The following is a 20,562-nucleotide window of genomic DNA, read 5'->3' on the forward strand; positions in this document are numbered from 1 at the left end:
ACTGTTTGTCTGGCTGTGACCTAGGCCATATGGGCAGAGGGCATTGTTGTCTGCTTCTGAGTTGCACTATGTGATTTTTTGGGGCACACACTCCCGCCATCCGGCTTACCGTGTCTTGTGTTGGTGTTTTCTGTGGCCTGTGACTTGGCATTGTCCAGCTGGGTGCATGGGGCATGGTGGCGCTAGTGGCATGTGCGTGTTCATGGAGTGTGGTTGAGTCATGCGATAGCTTGGGGTGGTTGCGTGCCTGATTGTGAGTTTGGTTGTGGATGACGTTCCCCCCATGTGAGGTGAGTTGTATGTGTACTCACCCGGGTCTCGGAGTCCTTCTAATCCGTCCACTGACACCACCGGCAGTATGGCCATCACCCTCTCCTCCCAGGGATGGTATTGTACGGGTCTGCGGGGCGGCCCTCCTCCAGTGATGTTGGCCTGGTTGTGGTCGTCGGTCATTTTGGCTCAGACCCTCCTCCGCAGATTGTACCACCTGGCTTGGCATTCATGCCTGGTCCTTCTGGTGGACGCAACAGCATTGACAATCCTCTGCCACATGGCTGTTTTTTCGGAAATGCTGGTCTGTCTGACCAATGTTCCAAAGAGGTGTGGCTCGACTCTGAGGATTTCGTCGACAAGGACCTCCAACTCTTGGCTAGTGAACTTTGGATTCTTGTTAGTGGGCATGGTGAGGGGTGTGGGTGTGGATGGTTGTGGGGGGTGTGGGTGTGGATGGTTGTGGGTGTGTGGGTGTGGTTGTGCAGGTGTGTGTGTGAATGTGATGAGGGGGTGTTTGTGAAGGTTGGTGTGTGAAGGTGTGCAAGTGTAAGGTGTAGTAAAGGTTCAAGTATGGTGCTGTAGGTTGTCTGTGGGGTCTGGCAGCAGTGGGTCTGTTGCAAAGGCTCATGGTTTGTGTCTGTGGGCCCTTTTTATTGGTCCATTGGTGGGTGTGGCTGTGTTTGAACTTTGGGTGGGTGTGTTATAAGGAGTGGTTGTGTTTTGGGCCTCTGTTTGGGATTTTGGCAGTTGCAGGTCAGTGAATGTGTTGTATTTGTGCTTGTTGGACATGTTTTGTGGCTTTGTGCCATTCGAATAGTGTATTCTTGTGTTGTTTTGCTTTGTCCTGGTTGTGTACGTGCGTTTTTAGCGTGTGTACGGTGTGTACTTCGGCAATTTTGTTGTACAGTGCTGTCCTTGTGTCTGGCTTGGTACGACTCGTACATGCGCGATGTTGGGTGAAGGTGCTGGTGTTGGGGCCTGGGGTGCGCTCCGTACTTAGAATGTTGGAGTGGGGGTACGCTCCATACGTACGCGGGTGAGGGTACGAGTCGTACATACACGGTTGGGGTGGGGGTACGCTCCATGCATACGCGGGTGAGGGTACGGGTCGTACATACACGGTTGGGGTGGGGGTACGCTCCATGCATACGCGGGTGAGGTACGGGTCGTACATACACTGTTGGGGTGGGGGTACGCTCCATACGTACGGGGGTGAGGGTACGGGTCATACATACACGGTTGGGGTGGGGGTACGGTCCGTACATACACGGTTGGGGTGGGGGTACGCTCCATACATACGCGGGTGAGGGTATGGGTCGTACATACACGGTTGGGGTGGGGGTATGGTCCGTACATACACGGTTGGGGTGGGGGTACGCTCCATACATACGCGGGTGAGGGTACGGGCCGTACATACATGGTTGGGGTGGGGGTACGCTTCATACGTATGCGGGTGAGGGTACGGGTCGTACATACACGGTTGGGGTGGGGGTACAGGCCGTACATACACAGTTGGGGTGGGGGTATGCTCCATACATACGTGGGTGAGGGTACGGGCCGTACATACACGGTTGGGGTGGGGGTACGGGTCGTACATACACTGTTGGGGTGGGGGTACGCTCCATACGTACGCGGGTGAGGGTACGGGTCGTACATACACGGTTGGGGTGGGGGTACGGTCCGTACATACACGGTTGGGGTGGGGGTACGCTCCATACATATGCGGGTGAGGGTACGGGCCGTACATACACGGTTGGGGTGGGGGTATGGTCCGTACATACACGGTTGGGGTGGGGGTACGCTTCATGCATACGCGGTTGAGGGTACGGGTTGTACATACACGGTTGGGGTGGGGGTACGGTCCGTACATACACGGTTGGGGTGGGGGTACGCTCCATACGTACGCGGGTGAGGGTATGGGTCGTACATACACGGTTGGGGTGGGGGTACGGTCCGTACATACACTGTTGGGGTGGGTGTACGCTCCATACGTACGCGGGTGAGGGTACGGGTCGTACATACACGGTTGGGGTGGGGGCACGTTCCATACATACGCGGGTGGGGGTACGGGCCGTACGTACGGGGGTGTACATACACGGGTGGGGGTACGTCTCCTACATACACGGGTGTACATACACGGGTGTACATTCACGGGTGGGGGTACGTCTCGTACATACACAGGTGTACATACACAGGTGTGCATTCACGGGTGGGGGTACGTCTCGTACATACACGGGTGTACATACACGGGTGGGGATTCGACTCGTACATAGGAGGGCTGGGGGGAGTGTTGGGCGCGTATGCGGGCACATGTCTCCATGGTTGCTATGGGAGTTCAGTGCGGACGGTGTTTTTCCATCCGGTTGTAACATCGGACGCACGGGATGTATCGTACTAGCGCGGTCGGACTTCACTTTTCACATTTGTACGGTAAATCGTCCGAGGATGTGTCGGACACATTTTCCGACCCGAGGACGTGTGGGGAATAATTCCCAATGCGATTCGTATGGACTTTTTCCCATGCGAATTGTACTTGGCAGTTTGTACGGCACTTGTACGATTCGTACGGTAAAAAGACCGGATACGAGTCGTACGGGGAATTTTTGTTACAGGATCGTAATCGGCCCCTTACTGTGCAAAATGAATTGCACTATATTTTGTACCCCTGATGGTATAGCATTTGAGACCCCTGATGAAGACGTACTGTATAAAATGACTATGGCTAATATGGAATCTGAGATTACTGAAGCATTTGCTGTATTCAACTCTGAAGAACTACCAAAAGAACTGAAATAGACAGTAAAGGCAGAAGTCTGGGATTCCACAGGAGAATATGTAGGATTAATGAAAAATGTGGATCCTGTAAAAGTAACAGTGAAGGAAGGAATAAGCTACCCAAATGTTCCTCAATATAAATTGACACAAGAGATAATTGAAGGAGTTACTCCTATAATCGAGAAAATGGTTAAACAAGGTATTTTGAGAGAAATAATGAGTAGTCCATGTAAGTCACCAATTATGGGTTTGAAAAAGCCTAATGGAACGTTCAGAATAGTGCAAGATTTGAGAAAAATAAACAAAATTGTTGTGTCATGTTGTCCTATTGTACCAAACCCATCTTAGATTTTGTATCAGATTTCTCATGATGCAGAATGGTATACAGTAATTGACCTATGTCATGCTTTCTTTTTCTATCCTATTGCATCATGAAAGTCAGCAGATTTTTACGTTCCGGTTTGGCGAACGTATTTTGGCAAGGTGCCGAATTCCACAGGGGTATACAGAAAGCCCCTCGATATTTAATCAGATATTGAAAAAGTCCTTAGAAGACCTAGAAATGCCCGAAAATTCAGTGCTAGTGCAGTATATTGACGACCTACTTGTGGCGTCAAAGATTCGAGAAGCTTGTGTAATGGATACCATAGCATTGCTAAATCATTTGGCAGATGGAGGACTTAAAGTATCCCCATCGAAATTGCAATTTTGTCAGAAAGAAGTACAATATTTAGGCCATAAAATTGAAAAGGGACTGAGGAAGATAAGTACAGACAGGATAATAAAAGGAATGAGAGCCCCAATGACGCAAAGAGAAGTAAGAATGTTTCTTGGAATGGTTGGATATTGTCGTCAGTGGATAAGTAATTTTTCCCTGATTGCAAAACCTTTGGTACGCCTGACGAGAAGTGATGTAAAAGATCCCATTAAATTAAATAGAGAAGAGTTGACAGCCTTTAAACAATTGAGAGACAGTTTGTGTGAAGCACCAGCATTAGGAATGCCTGATTACGACGAGGAATTTGAATTGTACTGCAGTGAGAGGAATGGATGTGCACTCTCTGTATTAATACAAAAACATGGAAATTGAGAAGACCAATTGCATATTTTTCAGCTATGCTAGACCCTGTAGCTGTAGCATTGCCAGGTTGTTTGAAAGCAGTAGCTGCTACTTGTAAGAGTCTGGAACAGAGTGAAGTAATTGTGATGGGATATCCTGTGCGAGTGTTTGTACCTCATGAAGTGGCAATCCTTTTAACAAGGAGCCGCACTCAGTTCATGACACATAGTCGGGTGACTAAATATGAGAAGGTCATATTAGGTGCAACGAATGTGAGCCTTGTGAGATGCCTGGATGTGAATCCTTCAAAGTTACTGCCTGATAATGAGAATGTAGAAGTCAGGGACGAAGTGGATCTTGACTGTTTGGATGTACTCCATTTCTGTACCAAACCACGTCCTGATATAAAAGATGTACCTTTGTCAGAGAGTGACTATGTGATGTTTGTGGACGGGTCATGCTTGAGAACAGACGAAGGAATTCTGAGTGCAGCATATGCAGTATGCACAGTTGCAGCGGTAATGGAATCATCTTACCTGAAGGGAGTAAAATCAGCTCAGGTTGCTGAACTTGTTGCCTTAACTAGAGCATGCAAGTTGAGAAAGAATGTAAGAGTGACTGTGATAACCGATAGTCAGTATGGCTTTGGTGTTGTGCATGATTTTGGTCAGATTTGGGTGCAGAGAGGGTTTTTGACTTCAAGTGGAACTCCTCTAAAGAATGATGAAGTGGTTGGGGAATTGCTTGAGGCGATACAGCTGCCTAAGCAATTGGCTGTTGTAAAGTGTGCTGCTCACACGCGAACGGGAGATTACATTGCAGTAGGGAACAAATACGCCAACGATATGGCTCAATATTGTGCCCGCAATCAGAATTCGGTGAACAGGGGGAAAGAAAGGGAAATTAATTCTTGTCCCCTATTGTTTACTAACATTGTTAGTACATGGGAAGAAGTGAGGCAATTGCAGGAAGAAGCAGGAGATGAGGAAATGAGACAATGGGTAAAAGCAGGATGTGCACCAAGGGAAACAGATCATGTGTGGGTCTATCGGGATGGAAGACCAGTCATGCCTGATAGCATGGTGTCTGCAATGGCACGGATGTATCATGGACAAGCACACATAGGGAGAGACGCAATGGTTAGGTCATTTAAACAAACATGGTACAATGCAAAATTTAGACTTGTAGCTGAGAGCCTTTGTCAAAGATGCCTTATATGTCAGCAGTTCAATCCTGGAATGAAAACAGTGGTAAGTCTAGGAACGATAGGTCAAGATGAGGGCCTTTCACCAGGAATGCAGATTGATTTCATTGAAATGCCCCCCTGTAATAGGTTGAGGTATGTTCTAGTAATGGTCTGCTTGTTTTCTAGATAGGTAGAAGCATACCCCACAAGAAGAAGTGAGGGAATCACAGTAGCTAAATTATTATTGAGAGAGTTCATCCCCAGATTCGGGTTCCCAGTCACAATTGAGTCAGATAGAGGAAAACATTTCCATAATGGAATCATGAAGCTGATTTGTGAAGCACTGAATGTACAACAGAAACTACATTGTGCCTATCGCCCAGAGGCTTCTGGTGTGGTGGAACAAGTAAATGGCACCATTAAAAACAAATTGGGAAAAATGTGTTTAGCCACAGGTTTGAAATGGCCTGATGTCTTGCCTCTGGTACTCATGACTATTAGATCTATTCCAGATAGGAACACAGGTCTGAGTCCCCAAGAAATTGTCATGGGAAGAGCAATGCGCCATGTTTTCATACCAGTCAACAAGCTGTTGCCTATATCTGATCACTTGGTGTTGGATTACTGTAAGGCGCTGGCTGACACCGTAAATTCTGTGTTTCATCAGGTTGGATCGGATGCCACCACCCTCGAAAAGAAGCAAGCTCATGATCTGAGCCCAGGAGACTGGGTGAGAATTAAAGTACACAGAAGGAGGAACTGTTTGGTTCCACGTTGGGGAAAACCACGACAAGTGATTTTGACTACAAAAACAGCTGTGAAGTGTGCTGGGATAAAGAACTGGATTCATGCTAGTCACACATTGAGAATTCCAAATCCAGTGGATAACAAGGAAGGAGAATATTTTGAGGAGTCAGAAACTAGTTCTGAATCGGATTCTGAAGAAACAAGAACGAGAGAAAATCCTGAAAGGGGGGAGTCAGAGCAAAATTTGACCTTTGCCCCAGAAAATAGTCCCTTGAGAAGAAAATTACAGATTTCTGATACCAGCTCAGACTCAGAAACTGAACAAATACCGGTACATTCGGGAAAAGAGAAAAGCAGTGAAGAGACAATCAAAGAAATTGTTGATAAGGAAGTTCCTGATGGAAATCTGAGAGAAATTCCACCTGAAATAACAAAGGTAGATGAACAGGTGCCAGATACAGAAAGTGAGGGAAATATTTCTGCGGGAGACCCCCGAGGAGTTGTAGGGAATTCGAGCATCCAGTTAGAAGAAGGGACAGTTAGTAGTAAGCAGGAAGATTGTGTGCAAGAAACACGAGGAGGAACAGAAGTAGGGAAAATTGAAAAGGTGGTGGAAAGAAAAACAGTTGAAGGTAAAAGTCAAGTTGAAACAGAATCAGAGGATAGAGATGAAGAAGTACCAGAAGGTCGAGTCCTGAGAAAGAGAGCATGGAGAGCTGAAAAGAATGATAAAGGAAATAAATTGAAAAGATCACCAAGAGATGAAATCTGGCTAAACAAAATAAAGAGATTGAGATATCGACTGACACGAGTGAATTCACCAAAAGCAGAACAAGTGAATGAAATATCTAGTCAAGAAAAATCGAAAATTGGGAAAATAACTACAGCAGCGGAAAACAAAAGAACGAGAAAACCTAACCAGAAGTATAAGTCGCCGGAATGGTCGTATGTGGCCCTGCCTGAAATAAAAGAAGAGGCGGATAGCCAAGAAAACCCAGAGGTGACTGTACCAGAAGTGGTTGAGGAAGACGAAGAATCGGAAATCCTGAGAGTTATCTTGTCCGATATTGGAGAAGAAACAGATGTTCAGGAAGTTCTGTATCAAGATTATGAGAGAAAAGTGAAAGACGATCAAACGCCAAACTGAACAAGACAAAAAGTGCTGCTAATGGAAAGACAATAAAATACGGAAAAAGACATAACTGATAGAACCAAGTAGGTGCTTAGAGCCTTGGGTTAGACAAAACTAGTTGTGAAGTAGAAGAGGCTAAGTCAAAAGACACTGATCATTTTACGAAAATGGCAAACACAAAAAGTAGAAAAGCTAAATGTGCATTTCTTAAAAGATGGTTAAAAATGTGTTGTTGTTGTACAGGATTATTAATGCTTCTATGGAGTGTGTTAGCTTTGATAATTTCATTTAAAGTTACACTAGAAACAATAGAAGGACATAGTGAGAATAAAACTACTATAGAAAAGATTCAGAAAGTATATCCGACTAAAATAGATAGAAATTATCTGCATAAAGACAGGTCTATAAATGATTTCTCTAACAATGTATTTTCGAAACTACTGTACGAATATGTAAAGACAATGGACGTGAGGGATTGTTACGTCTGCATGCAGTTACCTGCGTCTGTATCAGAGGGAGTGACCTACCATCACCTCCCAGTAACCTATGGAATAACATGTAGTGTAATAGCTAGTCTGTTTTACAAAATAGGGAAATTAGAATATTATTTTTCAGATGTGGATAACATATTTTCACAAGTACCTGCAGTTAACAAATTGAATAAAGTAAAGCCTGCAAAGGTGTTAGGTGAATTTTTCTTAGAAACTAAAGAACTAACATTAGAATCTATATTTAGAAACAATCTGACTTGCATTCTAAAGAAAGAGGAAAGGATGTTTTTAGATATGGTTGAAGAAAGGAGACTACAAATGCAAAGGGAAATACCTGAAGGAAAAGAAGAAAAGACCGTTTGGGATGTTGAAATGGAAAAAAATTTGAAGGGAGAAGCTAGTCCAACTATGGCTTTGGATTGGCCTCAGAAAGGAAAGTTGTGTATTAGAAGGAATCAAACTGCATATGATAATTATTTCCTAGGTAATAGTGAGTGCCATGATACATACCGAATCATGGGTGGATGGGGATTTAAAGGAGGAAATGATCCAGTTTTTCCTGGGTTATATTTTATCTGCGGGAACAAGGCATATTATCGGTTGCCAGACCATAGGTATGGCACATGTTATGTAGGCCTGGTTTTCCCAAAGATATTCCACATGGGAAGAGGAAAAGATGGTGTACATAAGTTAGGTAGTCCACTAACACGTAGAAAAAGAGAATCTTGGTCAGAAATTGTGGGAGACATTTTTGGAGCATTGATACCAGCAGTGGGAATATCTCTGAATGCACACAAAATTAGAAAACTATCAACAGTAGTGGATCACCTGTCAACAAGCACCGCTGGAGGGTTTTTATTGGTAAATACTGAAATGGGTGCCATGCGTGCCATGGTAATGCAAAATCGACTTGCCCTTGATATAATATTGGCAAAAGAGGGTGGAGTCTGTGGAATGCTGAAGGTTCAACATTGTTGTACTTACATTCCCGACAAAAGTAAAGATCTGAAGTTCTACATTAAAAATATAACTGATTTGCATGAGGAAATTGCACCACTGGAGGTTGAAAGTGTTTGGGAAAAGATTGGAAAGAAATGTTCTTCCATTAAAGATTTCTTGTTAAACTTAGGTGGTACATTTATAGGTAGGATCCTACTTCCATTAACATGTGTGATTTTTCTAGTATTAATTTTAAGATTAGGATGTTTATGTTATAAAAGAAAGAAAATACAGAAAAAGTTAAAAAGAAAAAATTTGAAAAGAAGACAGAATAAGAGACAAGAGAGGGAATTTGAAGAAGTAGAATTAGAAGAGATGAAAGATAGTATGTATAAAACAGCAAGAAGAGAAGAAATTGGGGAAACAGAAATGTGAACTAATACAAAGAATTCATTTTGCTTTTCATGACAAATTGATACAAAAGTTTAATAGTATGGTGATAAAATCACCAAAGGGGGGATTGGTGGAGCAGGTAGTGCAAAATGTTGTATACCTCCTCTATTCTGCATGAAATTACTAATTATATAATCTATTAACTATAATATTATTAAACGAGTTTTGCATGTATATTAATAAACATTATTAATATTTGAATTACACGTGGGATTTGCATTTTGCAGGGCTAAATTACCTTTATAACTAAAATCTGTGCGCATATTAACAATAGCATATGTGGTAATAGAATACTGCATGATATATGTTGCTTTTTGTGATGTTGCCCCACGAGGAGGACCGACAAGGTGAATATCATGGCTTTAAATGTTGCTATATGCTAGATAAATACAAGCACATAGAGGGATTAGTAACGGGTTAACATTAGATTCATTATTTCTATGTATTAATTACTCTTTTATGTTTGTTTTGCTTAAGTTGGCATTTGAGCCTAAATCAAAGATGGCCGCTGTCACCACACGTCGAAGTGGCCACTGTCTCATGAGGCGCGGAGTGAGCTACGCATGCGCGAGAAATCTCCTAAAACCTCGTCGCGACCTTTGTTCACCATGTACCCGGACAAGGCTAGAAAACGGGAGACCTGCCAAGACAGGAGAACAATCAACCTTACAATAAACCGGAACAAGCTGACTCTTGGACTAACCAGTGACCACACCCCTCGAACTGTACTGAGAACCTTAAATTTGAATCGGACGATCTCAACCTGCCAATCACGACTGTTCTAAAACTTTAAAATGTATCTTCTTTACCTCATTATTTTATAAAAAGAGTAGTAGAATAGAGAGGGCGTTGCGTTCTCCTGAATCCTTGAGGGTCCGGATGCTGCCTGATCATCTGATGACTGCGAACTTTTTCTAAATCTACGGGCAATGATAGATGCTTCCACCTCTCTGGTCCTTTGCCGATCTTTGGGACTGTAACGTGCTGAGCAAAGAACTTTGAACTTTGGCCTGCTTTCGGACGATTTACGACAAAATTTTGATAAAGCAGAGCCAATGAATTAGAGGACTCCAAATAGCCAGATTAGGTAAATATGATGTTCTGCGATTTACTCAAAATTTGATATACATTTTCTAAACTTGGATGAGACAAATGCAAATTTAAAATCATTATAAAATTTTAGATAAACAATTATTGATTAACGAGAAATCATGAGTTGTGGGTTTTTCACTTAGAGAAAGATTCTGAAGTCTTAAAATGTGTTTTAGCTGGTACTAAATCACCATCAACCAATCCAACTAATTGGTCCATTGACCAAGTGGGAGGAGTGCCTTGATGTTTTAGGATTAAGGATCTATAGACGAAGGGCATTAATGTATATTTTGTAAATAACTTTTCCCTCCCTATAGGTTATAAGGTGTTCCCCTCACATGTCCAACTCTTGAATTACTCATCCCTCCTGTGTGTGCAGACCAGTGAAGAATAAACGTGTGAGTGTTGGTGTTATGGGCCCCACCAATGACTGCATGTGTGAATGAGTTAGTGTGACTTCGGGTCTGTGACACAGGGAGGATATTGGTACAGGTTGTTCCCCATTTCCCGATTTTGCGCTGGATCAGGCATATTAACTGACTTCAGGAGTAATTGTAGGTATGTACAGTAGTTTTCATCCCATTGCACAGGCAGAGCGGTTACTCTCGGTGACATTCTTGAAAGGACCACAGAGCATAACCACTGCGCCTCTGCAATGGAGATGAAAGTTAGACAGAACATTCAGCAAATAAAAACACTTGCATCCACCTCCAATGAACCCTATGGCTCAGTTTTGAGGCAGCTGCCCCAAAATGTTCCTATGCATGTAGCAAGTTGTAGGCCCACAATCCCTAACCTCCAAAGAATTATACAGAGACAAAAACAGACAAGTAACCCCCAATGTGCAACACCCCAGACCTACTCAGATATTAACATCCCACCTGAATTAACTGTAAGCTTCACTAATGAAGCTTTCCTTTGACACAACAAGGAAACCACTTTGAAAAGAATTCTAATCTTTAGCACACCCCATAACGTCGTAACACTGGAGAACAGTGAAATATGGATGATGAATGGCACCTTTAAGTCCACACCCCATCCATTTGCCCAAATATACACTCTTCACACCAACATCAATATCACTACGGTTCCTTTAGTTTACAGTTTACTGCCTGATAAGCAAACCTTAACGTATGCTGAATTCTTAACAGTGGTAACATCTAAAACACTGAATAGTGATTTTTGATTTTGAGTTAACCATTATTTTTTTTTTTTTTTTTTATTTTTTTTTGAAACCGTTTATTGCAGTTTATAGAAGTTACAGGTATGGGCCTACAACCACACGGCCGGCCGCTAGAGCATCAAAAGCACATTACATACATACAGCAAAAAATTTTCTCAGCGGTGCACAGTAGGAAGACAGGAGTGATCAATGGTGCAGGCCTCACAGCTCCATGCCCACAGTACGGTTCCATTTTCTTAATGCAAAACAACATAAACAAACCACAACCGCAAGGCAACCCTCGATCCAAAGTGACAACACGTGCTCCATAAGTGGGGGATCCAAACCAGCAGCAAAATTCTGAAGAGGGGGACGGGAGTAGATCAGGGACTGGGGGACCGCGCGCCCGCGGCCAAGGGAGGGGCGCCATCTAGGGAGACGGAGCCGGCGAGGCCGCTGGTAGCAGCGGCGGCTCACAAATACCCCCGCGGTAGGCGTTCCAGGGGCCCCAGAGTTTCATCCACGCCCCAGGCTTACCCCTCGCCACATACACCACCTTTTCACGAAACATACACCAATCCATATGCTCTTTCCAGGCCGACACCGCAGGGGGCCTCTGGGATCCCCACAATTGGGCAATATCACGCTTGGCTATCATGTATCCCAGAGTCACCCACCGCGCCTGCGGGACCGAGTAGTCATTTGGTTCCCAGACATTCAGCAAGCATCTCCTCGCTTCAGGCAGCAGCGCGACACGCGTAACCATTCGTAGAACCTCATGCACACCACGCCAGAATCGCTCCACCTTCGGGCACTCCCACAGTATATGCATGAAAGTCGCCAACGCACCACAGCCACGCTTACACATTCCATCACCGGCAAAACCCATACGTAAAAGCCTTGGCCCCGTCACATAGACCCGGTGAAGGATCTTGAGCTGGACGAAACGAAGGCGAGCCGGGATGGCCACCTCTTTCGGAGAGGCCACCGCGGAAATCCAATCCTCGTCGTCCAGCTCCAGCCCGTCGGCAACCCAAGCCTCGCGGAGACTAGTCAGCAGACACGATCTATCGTTAATCAATTTTTTGTATATGAGGGAGATCGTGCTGTCCGGGACATGGCCATCTAGCACTCTGTCCTCCAGGGGGGAAGACTCCGGAATGGATGCAACATCCAGGAAGACGGAGCCCAGCGCATGGCGGACCTGTAGGTACCGAAAGTACTCACTGCCCTGCAGCTGAAACTCCGCCTGCAGCGTCTCAAAAGTTTTGAATCCCCCCCTCGTCCAGAGATCTCCCACCGTGCTGATTCCGATCGTGTCCCACTTCTCGAAGCCCTTCGACGTCCACAGGGAGCCCAACCTCTCAGATGCATACAGCGGAGACGCTCGGGTCAAACGGTCCTTCCACCCCATAGCTGCATTAGCCGCGTGCCAGACACGCACCATGACACGCGTCGGTCCCGTCAAACGGGAGTCGGGCGCGCCAGAGTAGAGCGCTCGATTATAATCGCCACCGGGCAGAAGCGTCCTGTCCATCTCAAATGCCGGGTTCAAGGCGGGCCCGTAAAGGCCATGGTTAATTGCAGCTAGTTGGGAGGCCCAGTAATACCGTTTGATGTCCGGGAGGGCGACCCCTCCATCGTACCACGGGAGCGTCAATTTAGCCAGAGCAATACGCGGCCTCCCGTCCCAGAACAGGCGCCGCTGGAGGCCCTCCACCTCGCGAAAGTAGCGTGCCGGGGCCAAGTCCATGGTATTCTGGAGGGCGTAGAGGAAGCGCGGCAGGGACATCATTTTAAATAAGGCCGCTCGGCCAAGCGGCGAGAGCGGCAGACGCCGCCAGCGCACCACGTCCTCCCTCAGACGCTGGAGGGGGGGCAACAAGTTCCGCTCATAGCGGGCCTCCGGGTCAAGAGTGATATATATACCCAGGTACCGGAAACCCTGGGAGGCAATCTGGATCGGACAGTCCCGTGGCAGGACCGGGGCCTCCCCGGAGAGCACATAGACACAGGATTTCGCCCAGTTGATGACCAGGCCTGAGTTGCGACCGAAGGAGCGCAAAACATCAACCAGGACGATCAGTGACTTGCGCGGGGAGGCGAGATACAAAAGGATATCGTCAGCATAGAGGGACACGCGGTCCTCATGCTCGGGGGTCCAGCGGAGACCACGGATAGAAGGGTGCCACCGCAGCCACTCCGCCAGGGGCTCCATGGCCAGGGCGAACAGGAGAGGCGACAGGGGACAACCCTGTCGCGTGCCCCGCCCCAGCGCAAATGGGGCAGATACTCGCCCATTCACCACCACCTGCGCCAACGGGCCCGAATATAGCAATTTGACCCAGCTGACGAAACCCGGGCCGAACCCAAACTTCGCCAGCATCGCCCAAATATATGGCCATTCGAGCGTATCAAACGCCATGGTGGCGTCCAAGGACGCCAAGATGGCCGGCTCCCGCACAAACGGGACACGTGCGAGCACCCCGTGTAAGCGCCGCAGATTAAGCGCCGTGTTGCGATGTGGTATAAAGCCCGATTGGTCTTGGTGGACCAAATCGCCCACCACGCCAACCAACCGGTTGGCCAACACCTTGGCGAGGATTTTGGGCTCCGCGTTCAGAAGCGAAATCGGCCTATAGGATGTGACCCGCTCACGGGGCTTCCCCTCCTTATGGATCACCACAATTGTAGCCAGACGCTGGTCCGGCGGGAGGGAGCCCTGCGAGTGGGCCGCAAGGAACATCGCGCGCAGGTGGGGCGCCAACACATCCGGGCGTAGCTTGTATAGCTCAATGGGAATACCATTGGGGCCCATGGCCTTGCCGGATGCAACCGAGCGAATAGCCGAGGCAATTTCGTCCGAGGTGGGCGGGGCATCCAGCGAATCCCTGTCCTCCACCGTAAGGGAGGGCAGTGCGATGTCCCGAAGCAAGGCATGGGAATCTTCCTCCGAGCAGGGAGAAACCGGGGAGTAGACTTCGCGGAAATAATCCGCGAAGCAGGAGACAATGGCTTCCGGCTCAGTGACGCACACACCATCCACGCTCTCAATCAAAGGCACCACGCGGCTCGCTCTTTCCCTCTTGTCCAACCACGCAATCAATTTGCCAGCCTTGTCACCCACATCATACAATCGCCCCTGCTGCTCTCTACTGAGGCCCCTGGCCGCCTCCGTGACGAGGGCCCGATAGGCCGCCTGCTTTAAGTGCAAAACATGCAACTTAGCGTCTGTTACCCCGCTCCCCAGGTCACCCTCCAGTTCTGCAATCTCGGCCTCAACCCGGGTCACCTCCTCCCGCTCGCGCCGCCGGGCATTGGAAATAAAGGAGAGGGCCTCCCCTCTAAGAACCACCCTGAAAGCCTCCCACAGGGAGATGGCAGACGGGACCGACCCCACATTCTCATCGAAATAGCGCTGTAAGGATTTGATCAAGTCGGCACGAATGGTGGGGTCGCGCAAATACCATGCATTGATCGGGGCCACCCTGCCATCCCCCCTCGGGAAGACATCGAAATGCAACAACAATGGGGAGTGGTCTGAGATACCCCGTGCCAAATGGCGCACCTCCCCCACCCTCCCTGCATGGGCCGCCGGGACAAGGATGTAATCAAGCCGCGAGAGGCTACCATGGGCCCCCGAGTGGAAGGTGTACTGTTGCAATACGGGATGCTTTAAGCGCCAGCAATCCACCAGGCCCAGCGTGTCTAAAAGGCCGGGCAGCCACGCCTGTGCCCGGGGGAGGTCCCTAGGGGGATGGCGATCCATAGACCCAGAGGCAACCGCGTTAAAGTCCCCTCCAACCACCAACAGGCCACCCGGAAGGTCCAGAAGGAGGCGCCCCAGGTCCGCAAATGTAGTGGCTTGTAACCCAGGCGGGACGTACACTGATATAAAGATAAACACTCTACCCTCCATTCGTCCCACAAGAACAGTGTAACGTCCCCTCTCATCATGGCGCACCTCGTCAATCTCCAACGGGAGCGAGTTCTTGACCATAATACCCACCCCCCGCGAGCCCGAAGTGAAGCCGGAGTGGGCCGCCAAACGATATCCCCGCCGATTCATTGCATGAAAGGTGTTACCTATAAGGTGTGTCTCCTGCAGGAAGACAACATCTGGTGAAATACGTTTTAAATACTGCAGGACCACACCACGCTTAATCCTATCCCCCAGGCCGTTAACATTCCATGACAACACAATCAAATCCCTACCCCCCATCATACGTCAAAACAATCGGTCGCCCCCCACCGAGCATCTTAAAAACAACAAAACAGTTGCGGGTTTGCCCTGCGGTGTTAACAAACAACACACCCCCCCCACCCCCCGGTCCCAACAGAACTCCCCCCTCCCTGCACCCCTGCATGAGCCCAGACAGCCCCCCCAAAGTGCAGTGTGCCTGTCGCCCCATAGCTAAGTACTAACTAGTCCCCCAGAGGAGGAGGGAAGCCCCCAGCAGACCCCACCCGACCTCCATGGGAGGGGAACATACGAGAGCAATATATGGTAAAGGAACAATATCCAGAGCAAGGCCTATACAGTCACCCCTCAATTCTGATCCGGCGGGCCCTCCCCGCCAGCCGCGCCCCCCCCACCCCGATCTCCAGGCAAAGTATCTAACCAGTCCCCAGCCGCCTCGGGCCGGTCGAAGAAGTGCGTACGGCCATCCACCTCCACCCTCAGCTTAGCCGGAAAGAGCATTGAGTACTTGAGGTTTAGGTCCCTTAGGCGACGTTTAATACCAAGAAAGCTCTGTCGCTGCTTCTGGACCGCCGGAGTAAAGTCTGGGTAGAAGTGTACATCCATGTTGTCCAGCCTGACCGGTCCCTGTTGCCTGGAGGTCTGGAGGATGGCGTCTCTGTCCCGGAAATTAAAAATCCGGGCAATAATAGGCCGCGGCGGGGCACCGGTCTTAGGGCGGCCCCCAGGGACCCGGTGGGCACGCTCCACCGCAAAAAGCTTACTCAGCCCCCGGGGCTGGAGATGGGTCAGGATCAATTCTTCCACGAAGAGATCTGCCGCCTCCGCCTCTCGGCCCTCCGGCACACCAATAATGCGAACATTGTTCCTCCGGGCCCGACCCTCGGAATCCTCCAGTCGCCGGTCCATCAGGGCGCTCGCCTGGCCAAGCCGGCGCACCTCCCTCCGGAGGGCCACCACGTCCGTCGTGAGGCTCGTTGTGGTGTGGGCCAGGGAGTCAACTCGGTCGTTCGTTTTTGACAAGTCTGCCCTCACAAGGCCCACATCCACCAGGACCGAGTCAATTTTTTGCGCCAGGGTATCGAAACGCTTGTCCACTGAGGCCTTCATCTCTGCGATGGCGCCCATGACGTCCCGGAGGGTCAGGTCCACCGGTTGGGCAGGCGCCTCCGTCGGGCCCACCAGGGATGACCGCGATGTCTCCGGAGAACCCTTCTGGAGCGTATAGCGATCCATACTATTGGCCTGGTGCGCCGTGCCACGGCGGGTTGTCTTCATCTTCGTCCGGTCGCCATCTTGTTTGGTGGACATGCTGGCCCTTCCACCGTCGTGCCAAGATCTCCAAACGGGCCGCCACACCAAATCACGGGTGTCAGGGGGGGGGGGGCGGGGGCGGCCACCGGGCCGCGGGTCAACCCACCGCCGGCGGGTCAGCCGGGCACCTAGACAAGGCAACACCACCGCACCCCGCTCCGCAGCCCGACCCCGCCTGAGGCAAGGAGGGTGCAAAAGCGAAAGTGAAAGTGCGGGGTACGCGAGTCGCCCAGCCCCGCTCGCCGCTGTTATTCACTTCGTCCCCGGATCGCCCCACTACTCCAATCCGGGGGGCCGGCGAGGAGAAGGCCGCAACCTTCAATCGATGCTCCCACCGGTGTTCGGGGTCCGATTCGAGCCCAAAAAACGGGTGGCGCCTCAGCTCGGGTTCACCGACACAGTCCCCTCAACAAGGACAGGATATCTCCAGGATTAATTCAGGAGGTCGCGGAGGTCCTCGGGAGCCTCGCACCTACGCGGCCATCTTGGTTGCGCGCTAGGCTCCTCCCCCGAGTTAACCATTATTAATACCATTACTAAATTATATCACAATGCCCAAATTAAAGGATTTTTTCTCTTTTCATAGGCATATTGGCAAAAAATGTAAAATAAATACTAAGTTGAGGATTACATTATAGATGGTAAATTGCAGTATACATTAAAAAACAAACTGCATTATGTGTCTTACCTCCTGACAGTGTGGATGAATTCTACACTTCAATTACAGAATCAGAGAATTTTACATAAAACTAGGACAAATTGGCCCCATTACTAAATTATGTTGAGGACACATGGATTGGCCATCTAAGCAGTTCGGGTCACAGGGGGAATCCAAGGTTATTTATTGACTGGTGGAACTGTTACACGGCCTGCTTAAAGGGAGGTGCAAAGACTAATAATGCTGTTGAAGGATGGAATAACTCCTTCAACAAAACTATTAGTAGACTTTACCCTGACTTCTTTCATTTTTAGGAAATTTTGAAGAAGGAGCAAAGTTTCCATGAAATGTGAATAGAACAATCATTGGCAGGTAATCCAAACCCACGTGCTTCAAAAGGAACTAAAGAAATGTCCGAGCGACTATTGGCCCAAATTCAACAGTTTTCGTTGATGATGGCTTCAGATTACTTGGACAATTTAGCACACATACTACATTTCTAAATCATACTCACACCTGCTCTAACTTACTTGCCTGTTTTGAATTTTTTTTTTTAACAATTAGCTTGTTTTTAAAAAAATCATTTCACCTGTCACCAAGAGTCTTTTGTTATTCATTATTCCAAACTGCTTAAACACATATTTCTCAAATTTCCCAACTCCTGTGCAAAAAAATACACATTGGCAAAGACACCATTTCCAACAAGTGAGCAGTTGGAAAAATTAATATGGTGTTAAAAAGAAAATGCATACCCCCCTAAAAATACCGAATAGCTTGTGTGTTTGTTAAAAAGCGCGATAACAAATCTGTTTATGAAATCCACAATCAAAGGAAAAATACAGCCTTCCAAGTCCTTGCTGAGGATGATCTGAAAACCGAAAACCCACAAATCTTGTGGGAAAGGTATGCTGGTTGGAAAAAAAAAAAACTTAAAAAGGTTGAAAAACGTAACATCAACCAGCTTTTCCGAAAAAAACACCTAACTGCACCCAGGGGCGGCTCTAGGGCTGTGCGAACGGTGCAACTGCACCGGGAGTTGACTTGGAGTGGGGGCGTCATTTTTGAAAATGTGTAACACCATTTTAAAAGCACCTGCTGCCTCCTTCCTGGCCTCCAGCAACTTTCAGACATCAATTAAAATGTCAAGAGAAGTCCTGTGATTAACTGTCTTCCTGGAAAGAGACTGGAGGTTTGTCTAGTGGAAATTTTGACTCATTCTAAGGTAGCGCAGAGGGTTAAAATGCCTGCTGCTAAGAAAGTGTACCATGCAGATATCGAAGTGCATGTAATATAAATAAGTCAGTGGGTTACTGTTTCTGTAAGAGAGCTCCTTTTGTTTTTGTTGTTTCTAAGTCAAAATCCTAATATAGAACATTGGGCTATTAACTGTCACCCGAGAGCTGCTGCAAACTGCAAGGTATATGTTAAAGCTATATGTTTTTTGCCCAGTCTTTCATTATCCTAATCTTGTAAAAAGGGTTCATTTGGGTAGAAAACAATTCTTATTATGAAAGAGCACCCTTAACAATGATGTTGCGTTTTAGATTCTGAATTTGTGCCTTTCCTGAATAAGAACTTTAACTATATTGCCTACCATTATCGATGACATGCCACTCATACACTACACCTTGTAGTACTGTCTAATGTAACATTTCCTATACACTGATTTACACACACATGATTGTCTCTGTGCAATGTGTGTGTGGTATAAAGTGCTCTGACACCTTACACTGGTATGAGTGGTGCTATAAAACTAAATGAATCTGAACGACAGTGTTTATGGAAACTTGAGAGGCACTGTTAAAGGGTGCTAGTGACGGAATTCGTGGCAGAGGTGGTCATTGGGGGGGCGCCAACAGACATTGTCCCACAGGGCGCAACCAGCGCTAAAGCCAGCCCTGACTGCACCCGATCTAGAGAATCCATATTCTTTTTGGTGCCTTGTGGTCTGTGTCCCATAATTACTCCATACATTGTTCAAAAACATGACTCAAAAATAAGATAAAACATTGCTTCATTTCAAATTGGTTTAAAAAAGTACTTTACTTTTCCAGAAATTACTTTTTTAAACCGAATTTGAAAAACAAAAAAAATTGTCTTGATGTGGACCAACAAGTGCTACCTGCACAGGAATTAAACTGTGGTTAAAACATCCAAAACATACATTTTACTACTAACATACATATGGCTACCTCCCCCTCTCTCCTTACAATAAAAGTTGCCACCTATAAACTTATAAAAATAAATTATATTGTTCTTACCTGACCGCAGTTCTTCCTTGCATACATTATTGATCGCGACGCTCCACCAACTGTAAAAACAGACACAACAGCGAACGTCAAACCTAAAAGTAAAAACTAAAAAATAACAATATTCCCCTTTTACCTCAATGGCAAAGAATGGGAAAATACTTTAATAAATGTTTTTCAAAACATTTTAAAAGTTGTACAATTTTTGTATTATTTTAGTAAAATACTTTATGTACTTTAATATTTATTGGGTTTTCTGGACAATTATTAAAAATTATTTTATATTTCTTTAAATTAAAAATATGACTTGTGCACTTTTAAATGTTAATACAAATGTTTTTAAATACTGTATTAATTTCTGGCTGGTGGTTGTATGTTGTATATACATTTTGCTCTAATTGTATTAATTTTCAGGTTCTTATGTTCCCTTCTAATATATTTAACTGCTCCAAACTCCTTCATCAATTGTAAGAAAGAGAACAGCACTCGCGGGGGCAGTTTGCCGGTGTTTATTCACAACGGTGTGAATAAACACCAGCAAACTGCCCCCGCTAGTGCTGTTCTCTTTCTTACAATTGATAAAGGAGTTTGGAGCAGTTATTTATCGTTGGGGCACCACCACGTATGAAGCACTCGTCCGCGAGTGATCCACTGTATGGTGCAGTAGAGCAGTTAATATATTTAAATATATATTTTTGTATAGCATTTAATGATTATAAATGAATACTCAGGCATTAAAAAAAATACCTGAGTATTAGTAAACTTACCCACCCAATGCCCCTATATCCTTCACATCCTGTGCCCAATTTTTTTTAAATACTTTATTAAAT

At 46.9% G+C, this 20,562-nt stretch overlaps 1 protein-coding gene across 2 annotated transcripts in view; it reads right to left on the reverse strand.

The window, feature by feature from the left end:
• The window catches only part of LOC146775949 (uncharacterized), a 790,744-nt gene that overhangs the window by 440,795 nt on the left and 329,387 nt on the right, over positions 1 to 20,562 (reverse strand). For both annotated transcript variants that reach the window (XM_085637356.1, XM_085637355.1), the window contains exon 3: positions 19,745 to 19,794. The gene's annotated coding sequence lies outside the window, so the exon portion shown is untranslated. The remainder of the gene's footprint in view (positions 1 to 19,744; positions 19,795 to 20,562) is intronic.

The sequence above is a fragment of the Triturus cristatus genome, chromosome 12, assembly GCF_964204655.1.
Source record: "Triturus cristatus chromosome 12, aTriCri1.1, whole genome shotgun sequence".
Lineage (NCBI taxonomy): Eukaryota > Metazoa > Chordata > Amphibia > Caudata > Salamandridae > Triturus > Triturus cristatus.